The 20,310-nt window shown below is 30.8% G+C and overlaps 1 protein-coding gene and 1 long non-coding RNA gene across 2 annotated transcripts in view; both read left to right on the top strand.

The window, feature by feature from the left end:
* LOC111620044 (probable nucleoredoxin 1) overlaps window positions 1–20,310 on the top strand; it is a 57,995-nt gene that overhangs the window by 14,633 nt on the left and 23,052 nt on the right. The window lies entirely within an intron of this gene.
* LOC111620009 lies at window positions 2,811–8,938 on the top strand. The gene is made up of 2 exons (XR_002755852.1): window positions 2,811–2,897; window positions 6,879–8,938. It is a non-coding gene; the product is annotated as an uncharacterized LOC111620009 (long non-coding RNA).

The raw sequence follows: 20,310 nt of genomic DNA on the forward strand, positions 1-20,310 counted from the left end.
CACAGCCCCGTACACGTATTTGTAAAATCTGTGACTCCTACAACATAGAATTCATATAAAACGGAATTATCAACAGTGTTATAGGGGGTCAACTTTGTACTGAATTTTTTAAAATTAGCATTAAAAATATAAAATTTTCATTAGTATTGGCATGGGCGTAGCCAGAGTTTTGTTATGGGGGGCCTAGTAGAGGCCAACCTGACACAAAATTGAATTATTTCAAATTATTATTCATTAAAATGAAAATTTCATGATGATCGACGATAACTGAATATGAAACTTTCTTTAATTACAACATTGGGCACCGAGCGATCCGTTGACCTTTTTTTTTTTTAAGTATTCAAAATTTTTAGCTTTACACTTTTTCGGCTCTGATTTTCTGGGGGGCACCAGGTTCCCTGGGAGGGGCCGTGCCCACCTAGGCCCCCTCGCTACGCCCATGAGTATTGGTTATAATAATTTGTCTAATTCGTAAGTATCTATTAACATGCTTTCAACAGCTTAATCATTTCATCAGAGAGGTAAAAACTAAAGGCGTTTCCGCAAACTTCTAGAAATTATGAATAAATACAAAACTTTGGATGAGCTCTCTTAGCCCTTTCATATTTCATAATAAGGCATAATGTTTTGATGAATTAATAGCATTGAATATTTATACTGTTAGTCTCGATTTAACGTCGTCATTTTTTCGCTTCTGAAATTGGCACTAAATCGAATGTGGTGATAAACTAAAGGACCACAAACTATGAGAATTAAATGTAGTGATTGTTAAACGGCTGTTTTATCAATTCCTTAAAATCTTATTTTTTTAAGTTGTTTACTAACTGTATATATTACGTAACGACTTGTCTCAACCACGCGATTCTCACGCGCAGTGTTTCTAACAGATTTAAACACAAAATTTTATAATTATTATTTTTCTTTTAGCAGTAACTAGCAGGTAAGCCTGGCGTTGCTCAGTTATAAATTTTTTCAAGTTTTTTTGTTAGGGTATAAAATGTTTTCAAGGAATGTTATTGTATACATAATCAAATTATAGGAACAGCTAACAATCTTTGCATGTTTTTTTCCGACGGAGAGTATACATAATGTTATATATATAAAGATGTGTTATTGGGCTGGAATTTAAAAAATTGTGGATTTATAAATTCTCACTATCGTATGAATGAATGTCTGGACAGAAAGAACCCAAAATGAGCTTGCTAAAAAGGTACTTTTAGAATCTACGGGACGGAAATAGCTTTAATTAAACCCGAAGATATTACAATTTGTATTAAAAATAGTCAAATAAGAATTGCAGGTGTTACGTATCTGTAGATGTCGTTCTTGCATACGCCACCTGTCCTCACATGTGTACGCCTTTAGTAATTTATAAAGCACGTGTACTCTGTTGGTCCTGCATAGTGCTTTGCGATGGTTTCGAAATTATTGATGGTTGTGCAATCATCGACAGAGCATCGATAGTTACGTCTAGCTTTAATTTGTATTTATTTACATTTTCCTTTTCCGGCTCTGTTATATATCTCCAAAAACATGCCTCTAAACCTTATATGTACAGAAACTGTACTGTCGTCAAGCATGCATAAATCAGTCGTTTTCAAATTATTACCGTTTTATCTTAGATGTACACCAAACACAATAAAGTTACAGTTATACCTCGGTTTACGTCGATAATCCGTCCCTAAACAATGGCGAAATCCGAAACCGACGAAAACCGAGGCAATCATTTCCATATGAATCAATGTAAATCCAATTAATTCGTTCTAAAAACTCCAAAATACATACAAAAAAAAACACATTTTATAAAGAACAAATATAGTGTTTAATACTAAAAACAATATGAAATTAATATAAAATGAATATAAAAGCGGCCGATTTCAGCAATCTTAATGCCGCTCTCGTATTTTTCAATGACTTCCTTCTTCAACTTTGATCGTGTTCCTGGCTTTCTTTATCGAAGGGCTGCTGGTTCTGGAAACTTTCTTTGGTCCCATGATGGAGCAAAAAGGAAGAAATGGAATTGCTTGGCTAGAGGCGCGAATAATAATACTCGCACAACGAGAAACAACGCCACACTGAGCAGAAAAACGCGAGGGTCGCCCTTTGTTTTCGCAAAATTAGCAGCGAGGTCACGTGGGCACGCCTACGAAATCCGAGCCATCGACGAAAACCGAGGTATTACTGTATGAAACCTTCATTTTCATTCTTAATTATTTCGCTATGGAAAGTCGTGATGTCAGGGACGTGAAAAGTTGTAATAGTGATGCCAAGAATTTTCATTATATGCAGTTTTGGTATCGGTGCCAATGTCTTTTTAATAAAACAATATTTCGGTGTTTCAAATGCATCTTTGGCGTTCATCACTATTGCTTTAAAGTGTACAATGTGATGATAATTCCTTGAAATTGTTTATAACGAAATAAACTTTGGAATAATTAGTAATGAAATAACTCTAATGCACCGCCAGAATTTTATTAAAAATGACATTGGCACCGATACCAAAACTGTATACATGTGCAAAAGATATTGCAAAATTAGTTGAAAATGTTCCTTTTTTCGCATTCCATTTTCTAACACATTAACCTGAAGATAATCTCCTATGTAGATTGAAAACGTTTGTATTTTATCTGCATTAAACTATGCTGGAATTTCATTTTGTAAAAATTTTTCGAAATGTCATTTGAAATTTTTGAAATAAAGTTTTCAGAAATTATAATTTATTTATATATAAAAATAAATTTAAAATCCTTTTTGCCATTTATTCGAAAATATATAAAGCTTTCTACGGTAACAAAAATTGTTAACAATGGACAAAATATTGTTTCATGTAACAAAATATTTGTGATTATTGAGGACAAGACTATTGTTAATTTCGACGATTCTCAACGAAGTAAAAAGTAAGACGTTTAAAAGTTTTATTAATTTCTTCTATATTTATCCAGTACTGTATTTCAATAGATGTTTCTTTTTCATTCTTAATATAATGATTCTTAATATAAATCGAACATACTCTAATGTAAATTATAATTTATATTCGATAGCATGTCAAATAAATGCAGTAAAAATAGTTTCTGCAAAATAAATTTGATTTGTTTGATCCAAAAAACTAGATTTTTGGATTCAACTGATATATATTTTCTCATTTGGCTCTTACCGCCCTTTGGTTCTAACAGGACTTTTTAACCACGTCTATCACGGTGAGGGACTGGGCCCGACATATCCGAGACAGACCAGATACCTCCAAAAATTTTTGGAGTGTTCCTTCGATTTCGATTCAGCCTTCCTCAGAGCTGTAGGAAGCTCACTAACAGGCTTTAACTAGCTATCAGTGAGATATACTTCTTGTAATATTTTATAAAATAATTACTCTAAAAGTTGAGATTAAAATTTTGTATTATTGGATTGGATTAATGGAATAAGAATGGAATGCAATCTCCGAAGCCTGAGTACCTCTAGAGAGGGTTTTCTATGGGAAATTGGCCTCGCTTTATGTGTTAGACACGAGAAGAAAATCCTAAAAATTTTACTTGGCTAGTCTGTTGGTCAGGATCAATAAAATATTTTAAAGAAAGTGGTATTTTATAAGTTGCACAATGCTAAGATATAAGTTTTTTAACGTTTGCATGTAAGTTAGGTTAAAATTGAAAAAAAAACATGTTTAACAGTTTGAAGTTTAGACTATTTACAAAAAGTCAAAAATTAACTTTTGAGTCCATCTTTATCCTTATTACACTACCATAGAAGTAAGTCACAAAAATTTTTCTGCTTTGAAGAACTCTTCTTAAAACACAGGTAAAAATTGGTAAAAAAATCCCAATGGTTAAAAAAGATCAAGTGTCAGCCTTTCTCTGTAGGTATCTGACACTTTTACAATTAAAAACACAAAGAAATTCTTCACACTATAATTTTTATCCACATTTTTAAACTACTGCTGGCTCTCTAGTGGTAGTTACGAGTATCTACATTATTTGCATATAGTTACAATTTTTGTGATTACTCAGGATTTATTTCTTCATAATTTGAAGTTTAGACTATTTACAAAAAGTCAAAAATTAACTTTTGGTGGTGTAATAAGGTAAAGATGGACTCAAAAGTTAATTTTTGACTTTTTGTAAATAGTCTAAACTTCAAATTATGAAGAAATAAACCCTGAGTAATCACAAAAAAAAATGTTTAACAGTGCCTAGAGATGCTAATGACTATTGTTAATAGAAGTACTGTATTTATTTTTTTATTTAATTTATTAGTATAAGAGACCCTGTATGTAGGGTTCTCTATAACCAAAATTACAAATTATTGTAATTACCAATACAAAAGAAATAACAATACAGCAATACATCGCGTGACAATTTAAGTGAAAGAAAAAAATACAAAAATAACACACGGTTAATATCATCCAAAACAATAATATTTATATTCTTATAAATAATCTAGCCTACATGAAAAAGACAAATAAAAAACAGTGGCAGCGAATGATCGGCGTATACACAATAAAATAAAAGAAAAAAAAGAAAAAACTAAGCAATTACCTGCAAAAAATTAAACAATTATTCAAATTACGTCCAAAAGCGCCGACCATAAACGCTGCCAACTCTCAGACACTAAATCGTTCACTTAAGTAGTCAATTTGCACCTCCTGGTGGTAAGCTTCTGGAAAAAAACGTTTCATAAACATAACAAAATCAATCATTTAACTTAGTTACAAAACTATAAATACAATGATATTTATCCCAGTCCTGCAAAAACCGTTTATATGCTTGAACCAAAAAACATGCTTCACCAAAACATTTTTGTCTGACTGCTGCCAGCACCTTACATTCCGTTATTACATGAAAAGCATCAAAATTAACAGTAATATTACAGAATTCACAGTACTCCATACATGGACTTAACATTCTTCTAATCATATTACATCGCACATATAATACTGCTTGTGTAATACGAAAAGGTCTTTCTATATTTAGATAGGTCATCGACCCCCCATTCATTAAAAACATCCAAATACCATTTATTATATTTATAATTAACCGCCTTGTATTTAAACTCAGTTCTATAATTATTCGCCAAAGTCATTGAAATACCAGAAATCTCATTTTCATTTAGTATTATTGGATCATTTCGATAACCAAATTTTTGCAACAAAGACATAATTCGATCTCCCCACGCTACTCTTTAGAAGTACTGTATTTATATTCCTCTTTCTTCTGACTTGATCAACTTTCTTGAAATTCGAAGACCATTAATAGATAATTTAAATTAAGTAGTATACAAACACTAACCGGAAGTTTAAGGCTGGTAGACATTTATAATCATTTCAGTAATTCTAACTCACCTAGTACGTCTCAACTTTCTGGTAATGTACTTTTAATTTAACACAGTCTTACCCACACACGTCTTTAATTGGCTATGTCTTCGTAAATGAAAATATATTTTAATTAATTACTCAGATTTCTGAATATTGAATACATTTATCATTCTAAGGAAGTTAGATCATTTCTAATGTGGATCATAGTTGCAATTTATAACTTCATCGTTGTAACGAATTAATTACAGTTATTTAATTATTCAATTATGATTCAATATTCCATTTTTTTCTTTTTTTGCTAAAAATCTTAACTTCTTAACTCTTAAAACGACTTTAGTTCTTTTAAATTAATGATTTTAAAAAATTGTATAAACTTTATATTTCAGAAATACAAGAATTTAAGATAAATAAAATGTCAAGGAAACGATTATATAATATAAATTATCCTTTTCCTGTATAAAATAGTATTTCGTCGTAAGTTCAGAATTTACCTTAACAGTCGCTTCATTTAAAACGAATATTTTATTATGATAGAAATATCAGTGATGAGTTATCCTATGGGCTAAAAGGGCAATTGACTGGAGACCCCACCAATAAGGAACCCCAAACCAATCATTTATAAGAAAATATTTTTCCAAAAAATTACCCCGAAGAAAAATGTAGAAAGTCAGCATTATACACGGGACTTTCTAATTCAAATTTGCCAGGGTCCTATGAAACTATAAAGCGCTAGTGAGAAACATTACATTTTGTGTTAGATGTCTGATTATTTAATTACACTTTTTCATAGATATTTTCATTAAAAACTGTACGAAATGCTCAGTTATAAGAATTAATCTCTACATAAGAGTATTATTAATTTCTTTCATGCAAACCAGAACACGTGAAATACAAATCATTTTGATTAGCAAATGTTTAAAATCATTTTTATATAATGTTCACTATTATTAAACATTCAGAAAGGAAAAAAATCTAATAAAAAATAGAAGCATATAATATGATAATATTAAAAATGATAAAACAAATTAGTTATCATTTACCTGTATATATTCATATGCAGAAAGACAATAGATTTTACAGGTAAATGCTATCTTCAAGCACTTGAAAACGCAATTGGATAGGTGAAGATAATTGTAAGAACTAGGAAATGAGAAAAATAACATAAGACATGAAAATAAATTTAGAGGACTTCTCTTGAACCCAGTTTAAAAGTCTTTTCCGATGTTCTTTAATCTGAATAGAATAAAAACCATTTTTTCGGATAAGGAATTTTACCACTGCAAGAATTACTTTCACCTAAACCAGTTACAATCTTCGATTAGCTATTAATATAATCAAAATTCACTGTTTTATTTAATATGTATACTAAATAATTTGACTTGTAATCATAAATATTTCGCTCACAGGTGACAATTAAAAATATATCAGTCTAAAAATACATTCAGTATATCAAGTTTATTCGATACATTTAATATTTATTTAAGGAGAAATTAAAAGTTTGTAAAGCGAAAATTAGAATATAAATCCACAAGATTAAACTTTCACTTTTATAATACTCAGGCCTTATTTTCAGGTGACGGTGTTACTGTTAGGACGTGGTGGAATGGCGAATGGCCTCTCTGTCTCTACAAAATGCCACAATAGTCCTAAGACGGTAACACAACGTGGCGAGATCATGCCGACACTAAACTACGCATGCAACTTTCAATCTCTCGAGCCAAATGCTTCCGAGTCCGAGCGTGTGTACGAGTTTTCGAAAAGTCGAACGACCTGAAACGAGTTTAGTTGCGAAATACACGATTGTAACCTATATTAGAAGAACAGCTGCGGATAACTGAAAATAATATTTAGAAACTTATTATTTTTTTCTTAATAGCTATTTAATAATCATTAAGATTTCATATTCGGTTGTTTTGTGATAGTTTACTTCTTATTATCTTTCAATAGTTAAATTTTTATTGCTTTGAAAGAAATTCATTTACACCAGTATCCGTAACAGTTTTGTTTTGTGCCAAATGTAATAGGAGTAATATTTGACCGCCGAAGTTACAAGAATGAAAGATATTTCTACTGATGTATCACGACTTCAGATCGAAAGCTACACGCATAAACTACCGAGTTTGAAAATAACGGGAAAGAAACAGAATAAACTCGATGAAAGAATAATGAAAGTTCCAGAATAGATAAAATCGTAATAATTACTGCAAATAGGTTGAAAGAAATGGTATTTGTTTCATTTTCTAAGTTAGTTATAGATATTTTAATCTAGAGCTATAAAACGTAACTAAACACAAATATATTTATTTATTTTAGTACAAGGGTACAAATACCCTTTGTACGGGGAACACAAAAAGGAAATACCGAACAAACATTGCCTCATAACAAAATATTAAATAAATATAATACAGTAAAAAAAGGTAATCTCTGTACAAAGTCCAAATCCGTACATGCAAAAACCAAAACATAATATGCAATAATCATAACATAAATGCAACATCCCGTGCATAATACAGCTTTCGTACATAAAATATCCGGTACAAGAAACTATAATTACATAAACATGATACAAAATCCCATACCTGATAATTACTACATATTATTCCAAAACATACACAATTAACTAGTAAGCAAACTGTGACGACCTGGTGCGATAACATTAAAAATGAACAAAATTTAAACCAATAAAACTACATATAGAAATTAAAAAAAAATAATTAACTAAATTTACCTACTTGGAAAAATACGAAAATAAGAAATATGCAAAACAGGTTAACAAAAGCTCGTCAATCAACACCAAATTAACACCCACGAGAGCTGACTCCAATGCTCTTTTAATACTGAACGACACTGCCACCCTCTGAAATACAATTTAAACAAGATTTAGAAAACAAAGCAATAAAATTAAAATATTCAACATGTTAGCAAAAGAAAATGCTATAATATTTGAAAAATCCACCCGAGATAACCTAATTTTTCCAAAATACTGTTTCCGCTCACGCGCAAACTTTACACATACAAACAATATGGAAAGAATTCTCTATTGTAAACTCATTGCAAAAGGAGTATATATGACCCTCAAACCTCTTCAAATACAAAATCGAATCAGATCTAACAAACAAAAATATCTTACTCGTAATAAAATTGAAGGAAAAATTTGAATTTAAATATTTTTCTGTCCTAAAACTTAATTCCACTAGTTGATACCAGAGAAAGTTGTCATTCAGAGTAATCCTATTTCTAAACTCCCACAGTAATGAATCGGAAACGCGCAACATAGAATCCTCACAACAGAAATCACCATCCTAATCATCATTATACCACTGAGAAGAAGAACCATAATGGTTAAACAATTTTTTTACTTTATCTCCCCAATCAGAATTAATGTTAGAAAAGAAAAGTCCTACAAGTTCGCACCAAAGATGATTTACAGTTCGAACTATCCAGTCACCTCAGTACTCTTTTAATAATAATAAAGTGAATGGGACGTCTACAAAATTCTAACGCTAAAAAATAATGTGGAACCCACCGTCCTAAGCAGTAAGCATGACGAATAAAGTTCCATTGGATAGCTTCATACTTTGTATTCCAGTTTAAAAAAAAAAAAAAAACATATTTCGGTTCCATACAACACCATAGATAACAACTGAGATTCATATAAACGAAGTTTGTCATTCCATTTAGCCAATCTCTCCTTCGCGCAAGTTTGGGTAATCTTAAATGACAGAGCTTCTGACTTCTTCCTCATTAGGTCGAGATGTTTGACAAATCTGCCATTCGAACAAAATAATACACCCAGATTATTAAATTTTCGGACCATCTCAATGTTACGACCTCTATAAAACCACTTTTCTTTAACAGAACCCATGCCACCTTTCCTAAAAACCACAATCTTTGATTTAACCAAATTAACTTCCAGTGCCATGTTACATACAAATGACTCGAAAACATTAATTGTCCTCTGTAGGTTCAACACAGTCAGAGACCAACACAATATCATCAGCGTAAGCCAATATTTTCACTTCGACTCCTTCAAAATCAAAACCGGAAGCATTGCAATTATTAACTTCCGTAATCAAGTCATTTAAGTAAAAGTTGAAAAAGCAAAGGACTAAAACACAGCCCTGACGCACATCTTTTCTTGTATAAAAAAATTTAGTGTTACCTCTCGCTGTGTACACACATGCAGAAAAAGAACTGTACCAAGATATTAAACAATTGACAAATTTATAACTTAATCCATTCTTCCACAACGTAGGCCGTAAAAGGTCTCTATCCAGGGAGTCGAAAGCAGAATGAAGATCCACAAAGAAAGCATAAACTTTAACACGTTTCTTTCTTAGTGCTTTTTGGATAATCGTGGAAAGAACAAATATAATTATCCACTGTCAAAAAACTCTTACGGAAACCAATCTGGAAGTCCGAAAATATCCCACGATTCTCATCCCAAACAGTCAATCTATTATTAACCAAAATTCTCCCAAATAGCTTCGATAAAACTGACAAAAAGGAAATACCACGATAATTTTGGAAGATTACGTGATTCTTTTTAAAAAGTAGGAAATATTTTACTAATGCACCAATCAACTGGAAAGCACCGAGTCGAGAAACTATTATTAAACCACGAAACTGTTAATATATGATCAAATACCTCGGAAATAAATTTATAAAATTCAATCGGAATACAGTCCACCCAGAAGCCTTGTTTTCTTTCATCTCAGCTAAAACAGACCTCAAGTCATCCTCAGATATACCAGAATCCAATAATGGATCTCTCCAAGTAAAACAATAACGACACATTGAGAATGTACGGTGACTGAGAATCACAAAGAGCAAAGAAATGATCATACCAGTCCAAATCTGGGTTTCTCTCAATCGACGAACTATTCAACTTTCTAACTGTCCACCAGAACTTCCGACTGTCTTTAAAATTAGCATTAGTTCCAATCGAGAGCAGAAATGTACGTTTCGTAGCCCTAGAAAGATTTTTTGCCAGATTCCTCGACTTAAGATAATTTTTAACCACTAGTTCACTATACGTGGTTATCTTCCTCAGCTTATTTAATGTCCTATTCCTTTCAATTATTGCAGAGTGACATGCAGAATCAAACCACAAAAATTGACAATTAACTTTTCTATCAAGACCAAGCTGATTACCCACCACAAAAGTATGGCTATTTAAAACATTTAGATTAATTTGATCTTCATCTAAACATTGCCATTTTTGTAAAAAAAAACAGATCTAAATTTCGTATTTAACTCCACGTCATCCTTATTCCAAAATAATCTATATGCTGTACTTACTTTACGGTGAGGCGTGACACAATCATTACTATGATTGTCAACAATATCAAAGCAAATCGGGAAATGATCCGATTCCGTTCTGTTATCTATAAAAAAGTCTAAGATATAACTCAACACATTAAAATGTATTAACAAATAATTAATTATTGAAGAACCCCTAGGACTAACAAAAGTAAATTCGCCAAACTTGTCTACAAAACTTCTACCATTCAAAATAACCAAAATTCTTTTGTTCGCAGAATTTTAAAAAACTTTCTTACCGCAATCATTTAAAATTATATGTCTTTAAAATATCTTTCAAATTGCCATGAAGAATCTCTCAGAATAGATTTTAGCCATTGCTGTTCACAGAGACCAATTCTAGAATTACAATCCCCACAAATAATAACTTCCTTATCGCCTATGGTGAGTTCCAATCTTGACAAAATTTTCAATCAAAAATTTTCATGCTAGTAGATAAATACAAAAATCAAAGTCTTCCCATGAATTTTGATATCAATAATTAAGAAAAATTTATTTTTCAAAACTATATTAAATCTGAATGTAGCCTTTACAAAAAAAAAAAAATAGCCATCCACCCATCAATTGACTTAGTCCCAGCTTCCTTTTTCTCATTAGCAAATAATCTTAATGCCACTCTAACTTGTTTAGGGTTGTCTTCGTTTATATAAATACCCGAACCTTTAAGCCTATTAGCTCTTCCTTTTATCAATAACTTATCTTTATAATCAAAGCTACAAAATATCTCGACCTCCCTCGGTGATCGCTTACCAAGTCTAAAAACTCTATCAACATTCTCCACCTCAAACGAATACCTTAACAAATCTATCATCAGCGATTTCGTTATCTCGTTATTTTTCTGAGGAGTTTCCTTAACTTCCGAAACTATATTACTACGTATACTAAAACATTCAAACTGCAGAATGGCATACCGAGATAGTGGGAAGCTGTAACTCACGTTGATTCATAGTCTTAGAAATAAGTGGAGTAGATCCACTAGAGTCCGACTTTTCCAATTGCTCCACTCGCGTTTCTAAATCCAATAACGCCTCGTCTAAATTCGTAACCCATACCTGAAGACGATTTAAACGCGAAATCAAATTATCCAATTTATAGTTCAGACTCTGGTTCATTTTAATCAAGGCTACCAGACCTTCTTTCACCTCAAAGTTACCTTCTAACAGTTGATCAACATTTAAATTACCAATACCCTCGGAGAGACGAGACTATTCTACGCGAATTATAATCCGTAGGAGAACTCCTGGGCGAGAAAATCTTCCGCTTTGCAGCCATAAATCTTACCTGGAAAAATATGAAAATAAGAAATATGCAAAACACATTAGCAAAAGGTCGTCACATCCAATCAACACCAAATTAACCCCCCAAAATAATATATTATTTATTTTAATACTGAATGACACTGCCACCCTCTGAAATACAAATTAAACACAAGCTTTATAAAACAGAGAAATAAAATTAAATATATTCAACATGTTAGCAAAAGAAAAAGATGTAATATATGAAAAATCCATCTGAGATAACCTAAGCTTTCTGAAATACTGTTTTTGTTCACATGCAAACTTAGCGCGCACACAAACAATATGGAAGGAATTCTTTATTGTAAATTCATTGCAAAAGGAGCATTTATGATTCTCAAACTCTTCAAATACAGAACCAAATTACCTCTAACAGACAAAAACATCTTAATAAAATTGAAGAAAAAATTTGAATTTAAATATTTTTCTGTCATAAAACCTATTTCTGCTGGTTGATATCAGAAAAAGTTGTCATTCAGAGTGATCTTATTTCTAAACTCCCACTGTAATAAATCAGAAACATGCAGCATAAAATCTGAACAACAGAAATCATTATTATACCACTGAGAATAAGATGATCCATAATGGCTAAACAATTTTTTTACTCCACCTCCCCAATCAGAATTAATGTTGAAAAGAAAAGTCTTACAAGTTTGCACCAAAGACAATTTATGGTTCAAACTATCTAGCCACCTCAATACTTTCTTAATAATAATAAAGTAAATGGAACATCTACCAAATTCTAATGCTAAAAAAATGATGTGGAATCCACTGTCCTAAGCAGTAAACATGTCAAATAAAATTCCATTGGATAGCTTCATACTTTGTATTCCAGTCATAAAACCATACTTTGGCACTATACAGCACAACAGATAACAACTGAGATTCATATAAACAAAGTTTGTTACTCCATTTGACCAATCTCCCNTGGCGACAGCGCAATTAAAAAATAAAAATAAAAAAAAATTTATTTTATTAATTTTTGTATATTTTTAAAAATAACTTAATCTTTGCGCAAAAAACTATACGCATTGCGATGTAGCTCGGTAATCATAGATGCCATTTTTCGTTTCCTCGTGTTTTGAATGTTAAAACGAGAACAGGCGAATGTAAAATGGAAGTGAAAAACCGTTGTAATTCTTGAACATGTCCTGTTTACATTCAAACACGTGAAATGGTGTTAACGTTTGTCCTGCTTCGTAAAACATTTTCATTCGGTCATATGGCTCATAAACAATCGACGTTTGGTTTACTAAGCCGAAATCTTTATCGCATTCTATATAACTATGCCCTCTTACAGGAAATGTGACTTTTATACTTTCTAGACGACCTGATGTTAGTTAAATCAATAATGCATCGCCCTCACCACTATAATTTCTCTTTTGCTCTCCGCAAGCATCACAAAAAAAAAATGTGTAAATATTTTATTATCGAGATCGTTATCCATGAAATTAATCAACAACGAAACTACAAAAGTCGAATCCGGTAACTTAATCCTGCCGATCTTTTGTAAGAAATTCGTTGACCATCTGAAATAATGAAGCATGCTGAGCTTCATTTACTGATACAATACAACGATAACGTTGGCACTTAAAGTCATTATGTGACTTTATATATGACACTTCTTTGCCAATTATTTTTGTTAAATCTTCCGTTTTATTTTTGTTTGCCTGTAGGTTTGGAGATGTTAATTCATCAGGACTTTAGTTCACCATCACTTAAATACAGCGTAAACACAGTGACTTATCGCAATAATTACGTACAGTACGTAACAGCGTACCGGGTCAACGCCATGTTGGAAAATCAAGCTAAATTCTCGTTGGCTACTGCATAAATGTGACTGAATCTTGATCGTTACTGTTGAAAATGTATGTGGATTATGATCGTTCTTCTAACAACCGCGTTTTCTTTACATGAGTCCGGAAAGAATTATGATTGTTTTTTCACTAAATTGACTCTACCATCGCGTTCAACATCTTTCAATCTACAAAATTGCAGGTTCCATTTACAAACGCATAAGCGTAGATTTTGATCGTTCTTTTCTCGAGCCATCAATTGAAGTATATATGATTGACCCATAGACGATCGACAACGCTGTAACTGTAGTCTAAATATCTGCTAATTTTATAATTAGTTGATATTTTTAAAGCCATTAAAAAGTATAGACGTGATAAAGTAGGCATACACTCTTTCGTTATTTTTATTTTATTTGAATACAATTGTTGATGCTAACCACTTCAATAATTTCATGCAGTATAATATTTCATCTTATATTAGATGCCGAGATTTAACAGTTTTCACCTATTTTAATATAAAAATCATTTAATTTTTATCTGTTCTGTAGTTTCTAATAATTATTTTTATATAAAGTATAATCGATTTTTGAAACAGTTCCTGATATATTTTCATAAACATTTTAATTTGAAATTCATATTATTCACTAGTACACTGAATTTAAGCAATCTCCATAACTAATACAAATTAGAACGTCGTCCATAAAATCAATTAAGCCATTGAAATACTGTATTTATTAAATAAAAACAGTACGTCTTTGACACACACAATCTTCAATTTTAGTTTTTTCCTCGGTTACATATGATGAAAATTGTACATATTGTACAATTTGTAAATTGTACAGTATACCGATTTTCTATCATTTTTCAATTAAAATATTCAAATATATCAATTAAACGCCGATAACAATGGCCTCAAGAACAAAGTATGACTTTTTCAATGCAGGTATCAACTTTTATTATAATACATTGACAGCATCTTGAGTATATCTTCCTTGTCTAAAACCATATTGCCTATTTTCCAAAATTTTATATTTATCCATATAACGAGTAATTTTTTTTATTAATAATTTTTTCAAAAACAGAAGAAACCAAAATACTGACATAGTTCTGACATATAAGTTGCCCCTTTTTTGTATAAGATATGTTATATTAAACTTTAAAGTATAATATATATCTTATACATAATCCTACAGATAACATAACATAACATAATATAACATAAGTACCAGTCTTAAAAGATAAATTTATTAAATAAGACAACATTTTATTATGAATTCCGCAATATTATTTGTAATTTTTGCTGTCATTCCATCTTGACCGGTAACACAAACAATTAGTAGTTCATTATTTACATCGAAAAACTCTTTATAAGTAACGTCTAACATTACGAAAACAATTATAATTTTCCCTATTTGAATCTATTTTCTTATATCCTGTTTGCAATTTTGATTTTCATAATTCTTCCTATTTTGCTTCTACACGGCAACTTGATGTGTCCTACATCGGCCTGGTTATCATGAATAGAAATTATATATCAATTTAATTATAAATTAAATATATTATACTTATGTAGTATCTATTTTATTTTAATATTCAAATATGTTATTATGAATTATGTTTTCAAAGTAATCTTATATTCGTTGCTATATTTAATTTTAAATAAAAAATTTATACTGAGAATTCCAATGAAAACAATTAATTGCAATGTCACGCATTGATTTTTTTTAATTCTGTTTTGTTTTCCGAATAATTGCAGTTTATTGAATAAATCAAATAGCAACGAATATCCAGTTTTATTCTCTGATTGCTATTCTGTCAAGCAATCAGGGTCAGTTTCTGGAAACCAAAAAACTACCACAAAATGGGTGTCGCCTTGACGTGGCTTTGTGGCTTAATGTGTGAACATTTTATCCAAGTTTTAAAGATAAAATTTTCCACAGACTAAGAACACCCGACAGAAATTTCAAAAGTATTTTAAAATAATTGTTGTCAAACAGTGTTTGCCATTTTCTTAAAAATCATACCAAAATACAAAACATTAAACATGTGAATGTACATCGTGATTTATATACATCAATATAGATACAAACAAATAATTCAATCATTATCAAATTTAGATTGCGGAAGTGCAAGATATCGTTAGTAAATTGATTAATTGCTCATGATGTTTCCTGGAACAGCTCTTGATTTATTTAAATGTTTTTTCGCGAATCCCAAGACGGAGTAATATTTGAAACTGAGTGCAAATTCAATGTAAGCATTTCTTCTCCATGCCAGGCAAGTTCCATACCGTCATCTCTCAAAAAACGAATTTTGAGTGCAAAGATTTGATCTGAAAATTATAGTCTTTAATATCATCCAAATAATACGACACTTCGTAAATTTCATGTAACAATAACTGAAAATTACGCCAAAACTATTTTTAAATCGCCAACTTAAGCTTAGTTCACACAAGACCGAAACGCTGGCAAAAAGCAGAACGGATATTGCGTCAGCGATTACTTCATTTCCAGCAAATTTTTATTTTGCCAATGGCGCTAACATTCCAACATGTTGAACATTTTCACCAGAGAAAAATATTCGCATCAATCAAAAACACGAATTTTGTTACGTAAGAGAGGAAGTATCAAGATGGCAGCGACGAAATTTGAACATTCGAAGCATTTACAGTTTGTTACAGATGTTTAGATCGAGAATACTGTACTGTACGTTAATTTATTCAAATTTCCTGCTGCGAAGTTAATTTTATAAATAGACAACAGAAAAAAAAATTACCGATTTACCAAAAAGAGAGTAAGACTAAAGCAGTTACAATTTTCTCCTGTTTTATACTTATTTTCAAATAACAATAACAACTTGTTACTGTTATTTACAAATACAGGTTTTATTCTTGCTAATTCGACTTCTCATTTATCCGAAATACTCATCCAGTGTGGTCGCTTATGTGTTTCCGTTCTGATGGTAATGTTAGTCATGTCATACATCAGGGACTGCTAATAAATTTGGAATTTCTTTTTGCAGGTCCATAAACAGTAGACTACTTGCTTCTGAGTAAGCATCGATTTCATACCAGGATAAAAAAAGAAACACAATTAATAACCTTGCCGTATTATTCATAACTCTTTTCAACATTTCATCAATCGTTCAGACAGGAACTTTCTTTTCATTTATCACTAAACTAGTATTCAAAATCCTCCATCATTTTGCTTCGATAGTTGATACCGTTACATTGCAATAGGCGAGTTTAGAAACATCTATCAGCACGACTGAAGTTACTGAAGACATGACTTCAATTAGTTTCCGTCTTTCGTCCAACAGGTCGTTTACTGTTAGGCCTTCTCTGTACACATGGAAGGAAGGACCTCCCACTCAGTATTTCATCGTCAATATCAGTAAGATTAACAGTTGCTAGTCTTTTTAATTGCACAATGTAAAGCCGTTTTGAATCGCCCTGTATTTATATTATATTAGTGCAGTTAGCGATTATTATTCTATAAGAATTATTAATGGATTTATATTTGAGAAAATAGAATTATGACTCAATTTGATTTTTTTTAAAAAACTACACTTATAATATTACGTAAACAGTGTTGTGGAGAACGATAAACTCGTTTGTCAGAAGACCAATTTTGGTTTAACTAAATAATGGTTGAAGGATACACAAATTTAATTTTAAAAGTTCATTATTTACGTTTTAAATTAGTTGCACTTTATTATCATCGGTGAAATGTCAAAAGAATGTCTCTGATGTCTTATTTGTCACATGCTGATGGGACATATCAGCATGTGACAAATAAGGTGACCTTTACTGACAAAAAGCCAAATGTAAACTTGATTTCTTGTAAAAGTGTATGTGGATCTCCTTAGATTCATTTAAGACAGCGGAATGCATAAAATTTATCCATAATTCAGGTTATCATTCTTACTAGCGATTCAAATATACAAAAAGTAAGTAATTTTTATCACTTTAAATGCCATCCCCTGGGAAAAATTACGTGTAACTAAATTTAACCGAATTAAAAATAGGATAGAACATCGAAGCAACAGAATGAATTTCTGACAACATTCATTCGTGAAATCATGAATGGGTGTTTATGAAGTAAATAGTTGTAATGTAAAGTTGTAAATATATATTTTATATAAAATGCTATCTTATGAATTGCAATGTTTTAGAAAATTGTCTTACGCATAGGTAATATTTGATTTAAATCTTATCCGGAATAATAGCATATTTGTTTTCTACAAAGAATTTAAATCTGATTTGCATGGTTATACAATTAATTAAAAAATAATATGGGAATTTGCTCCTTGATTTAATATTTTTATAAATATTCTTAATAATTTTTCCGATATATAGCTATAGACGAATCAAATTTTTGGCCGCGTTAGAAATTATCCGTCTGGTATGTTACCTATAAATTAAATGTTCATGAAAAAAATAAAAAATTATTTGCATTGATTTTATAAACTTTTAGAAGTACACCTGAAATCAAATTCATTGTGTATAGTTCGGATTAATAAGGTTTTATTATACGCTACGAACAATTAAGTTCAATTCACATATTCAAAACTTAATTATTAAAAAAGTTTCGTTGATTTTATAAGATCGTTTTGCCTCTGGTATCTAAACTACTTTAAGTAATTAAAAAGTAAAATAAGCCATTAAAATTGCATAGTGTTTTCATAATTGGTTTAAAGGTTAAAAATTCATCACTAAGGTAAATGGACTTTATCGTGTAGTATGTGAGGAGAGGTTTTAATCAGTATTAATTTGTCGTGGAACTGTTCAAAATTTACGGAGTGACAGTCAATACAATTGCTTTGTTTGCATATAAGTAATTTCAGAACTGTGAGGGAAATCTCTGACGGTACTAGGGATATCACGCTGTATATCTCTGGGTAGAATATGAGATGCGAAGTCAAATATAATTTGAATGATTATGTTGTTTACAGAACTACGGCCTGCGTATATGCCATTCATGATAAACAATGGAAATTTCTGAAGATCTGTAGGAAATTTCTGAACGGAGCTGAGATATCAATGTTTATATCTTTGAATATCAGAAGGAATGCTATGTCTAACACAATTAGTCTAATGGAGGGTAAATCATAATATGCAAAATTGTAATTGAAGAATTTTTGAGCATCTTTATATATAAATAAAGCTATATTGACTTCACTCACTCACTATACTCACTAACATGAAATGTTTGAATAAAAGCAGATTTTTTACAAAAAGATGAAATAATTCAACTGAAAAGGGTGGAGTCCCTTTTCGACTGTATCATTTACTAAAGAAATTTATTTAGGAAAACATAATCATTATTAGAAAATCTAAAATTTTGAAAAAGCAAAGATTTTATACGATATGAGGTGTCAAACTTCTCTACTCGACACTCAGAACGTCATGGCTTCTGACTTGACGAGCCCAACAGTAGCCGAATGGATAAAACCACTGAACACAGTTGGTCATCGGTTCGTGCCTCGCTAATAGGCTGTCCAGGTGAAGTATTCCGGAATTCCTTTAAGCTTTAGAAACATTAAGGAATGCCGGAAGTGTGTTCCGTGTAATATAGTAATATATAGTAATGTATATAATAAAATATACATTATTGTATATAAATATATGTATATAAATAAAATATATATAGTAATGTATATAATAAAATATAGTATGCCGTAGTAATATAGTAAGCGGTGAAACTCCATTATTAATTTGATCGCTCGATGATATCAGCTCATCCAGTAACGGTTGTGTAGACATTTGTTCATTACCAGGTTATACTGACCGTTATTAGCATGTATTTTTTTAATTTATAGCATTTTAATGAGGATATGTTTATTCAGAGCCGTAACTAGGGTATGGCCAATGTGGCCCCCTCCATAGGCGCCGATTTAATAAAGGCGCCAACGAGGTTTTAGAATAATATGTATTCGAAATTAATAACACAAAAATTTTTTTATATTTATATAGTACTTAAATGTCATTAGATAATTTTTTTACAATAGCATTGTTTTTAGAATAAAATTATTATTTTTTTAATAATAAAAATTAAAGAGGCGCCATTTTTATCCTTGGACATAGGCGTCCAAAATCCTAGTTACGGCTCTGTGCTCATTTAATTAATGTTTGCAGGCTATATAATAACATCTTTAACATTAGAAAAGCAATTATATCGCTTTCCTAAACAAAAATAAAGGCATATCTGGATAGTAAAGTTAAAATTATTATTTCATTTAATAATTAAACTTAGGTTTATTCGTTTAATACAATTAATAAAATTGTGTAAATCAATATTTATTCCAATTTATAAAAAAGGTGCACCAACAGACTGTAGTAACTACAGAACTATCAGCCTAATTAACCATGCCAATAAAGTAATGCTTAAAATAATTAATAACCGTTTGAAACCCTATTACCTGAAATAGCTGAAGAACAGTTGAGGTTTATCTCTGGTAAAGGAACTCGTGAACAAATCCTGAACGCTGGGCAAACCATTGAAAAATCAAATGGAATTATCAAATCATTGAAAAATCATTGAATTTAATATCAAAGCTTACCTTTGTTTCGTAGACTATACCAAGCCTTTGA

The sequence above is a fragment of the Centruroides sculpturatus genome, unplaced genomic scaffold (assembly GCF_000671375.1).
Source record: "Centruroides sculpturatus isolate CEXI.00-Female unplaced genomic scaffold, Cexi_2.0 scaffold12, whole genome shotgun sequence".
NCBI classification, from domain to species: Eukaryota; Metazoa; Arthropoda; class Arachnida; order Scorpiones; family Buthidae; genus Centruroides; species Centruroides sculpturatus.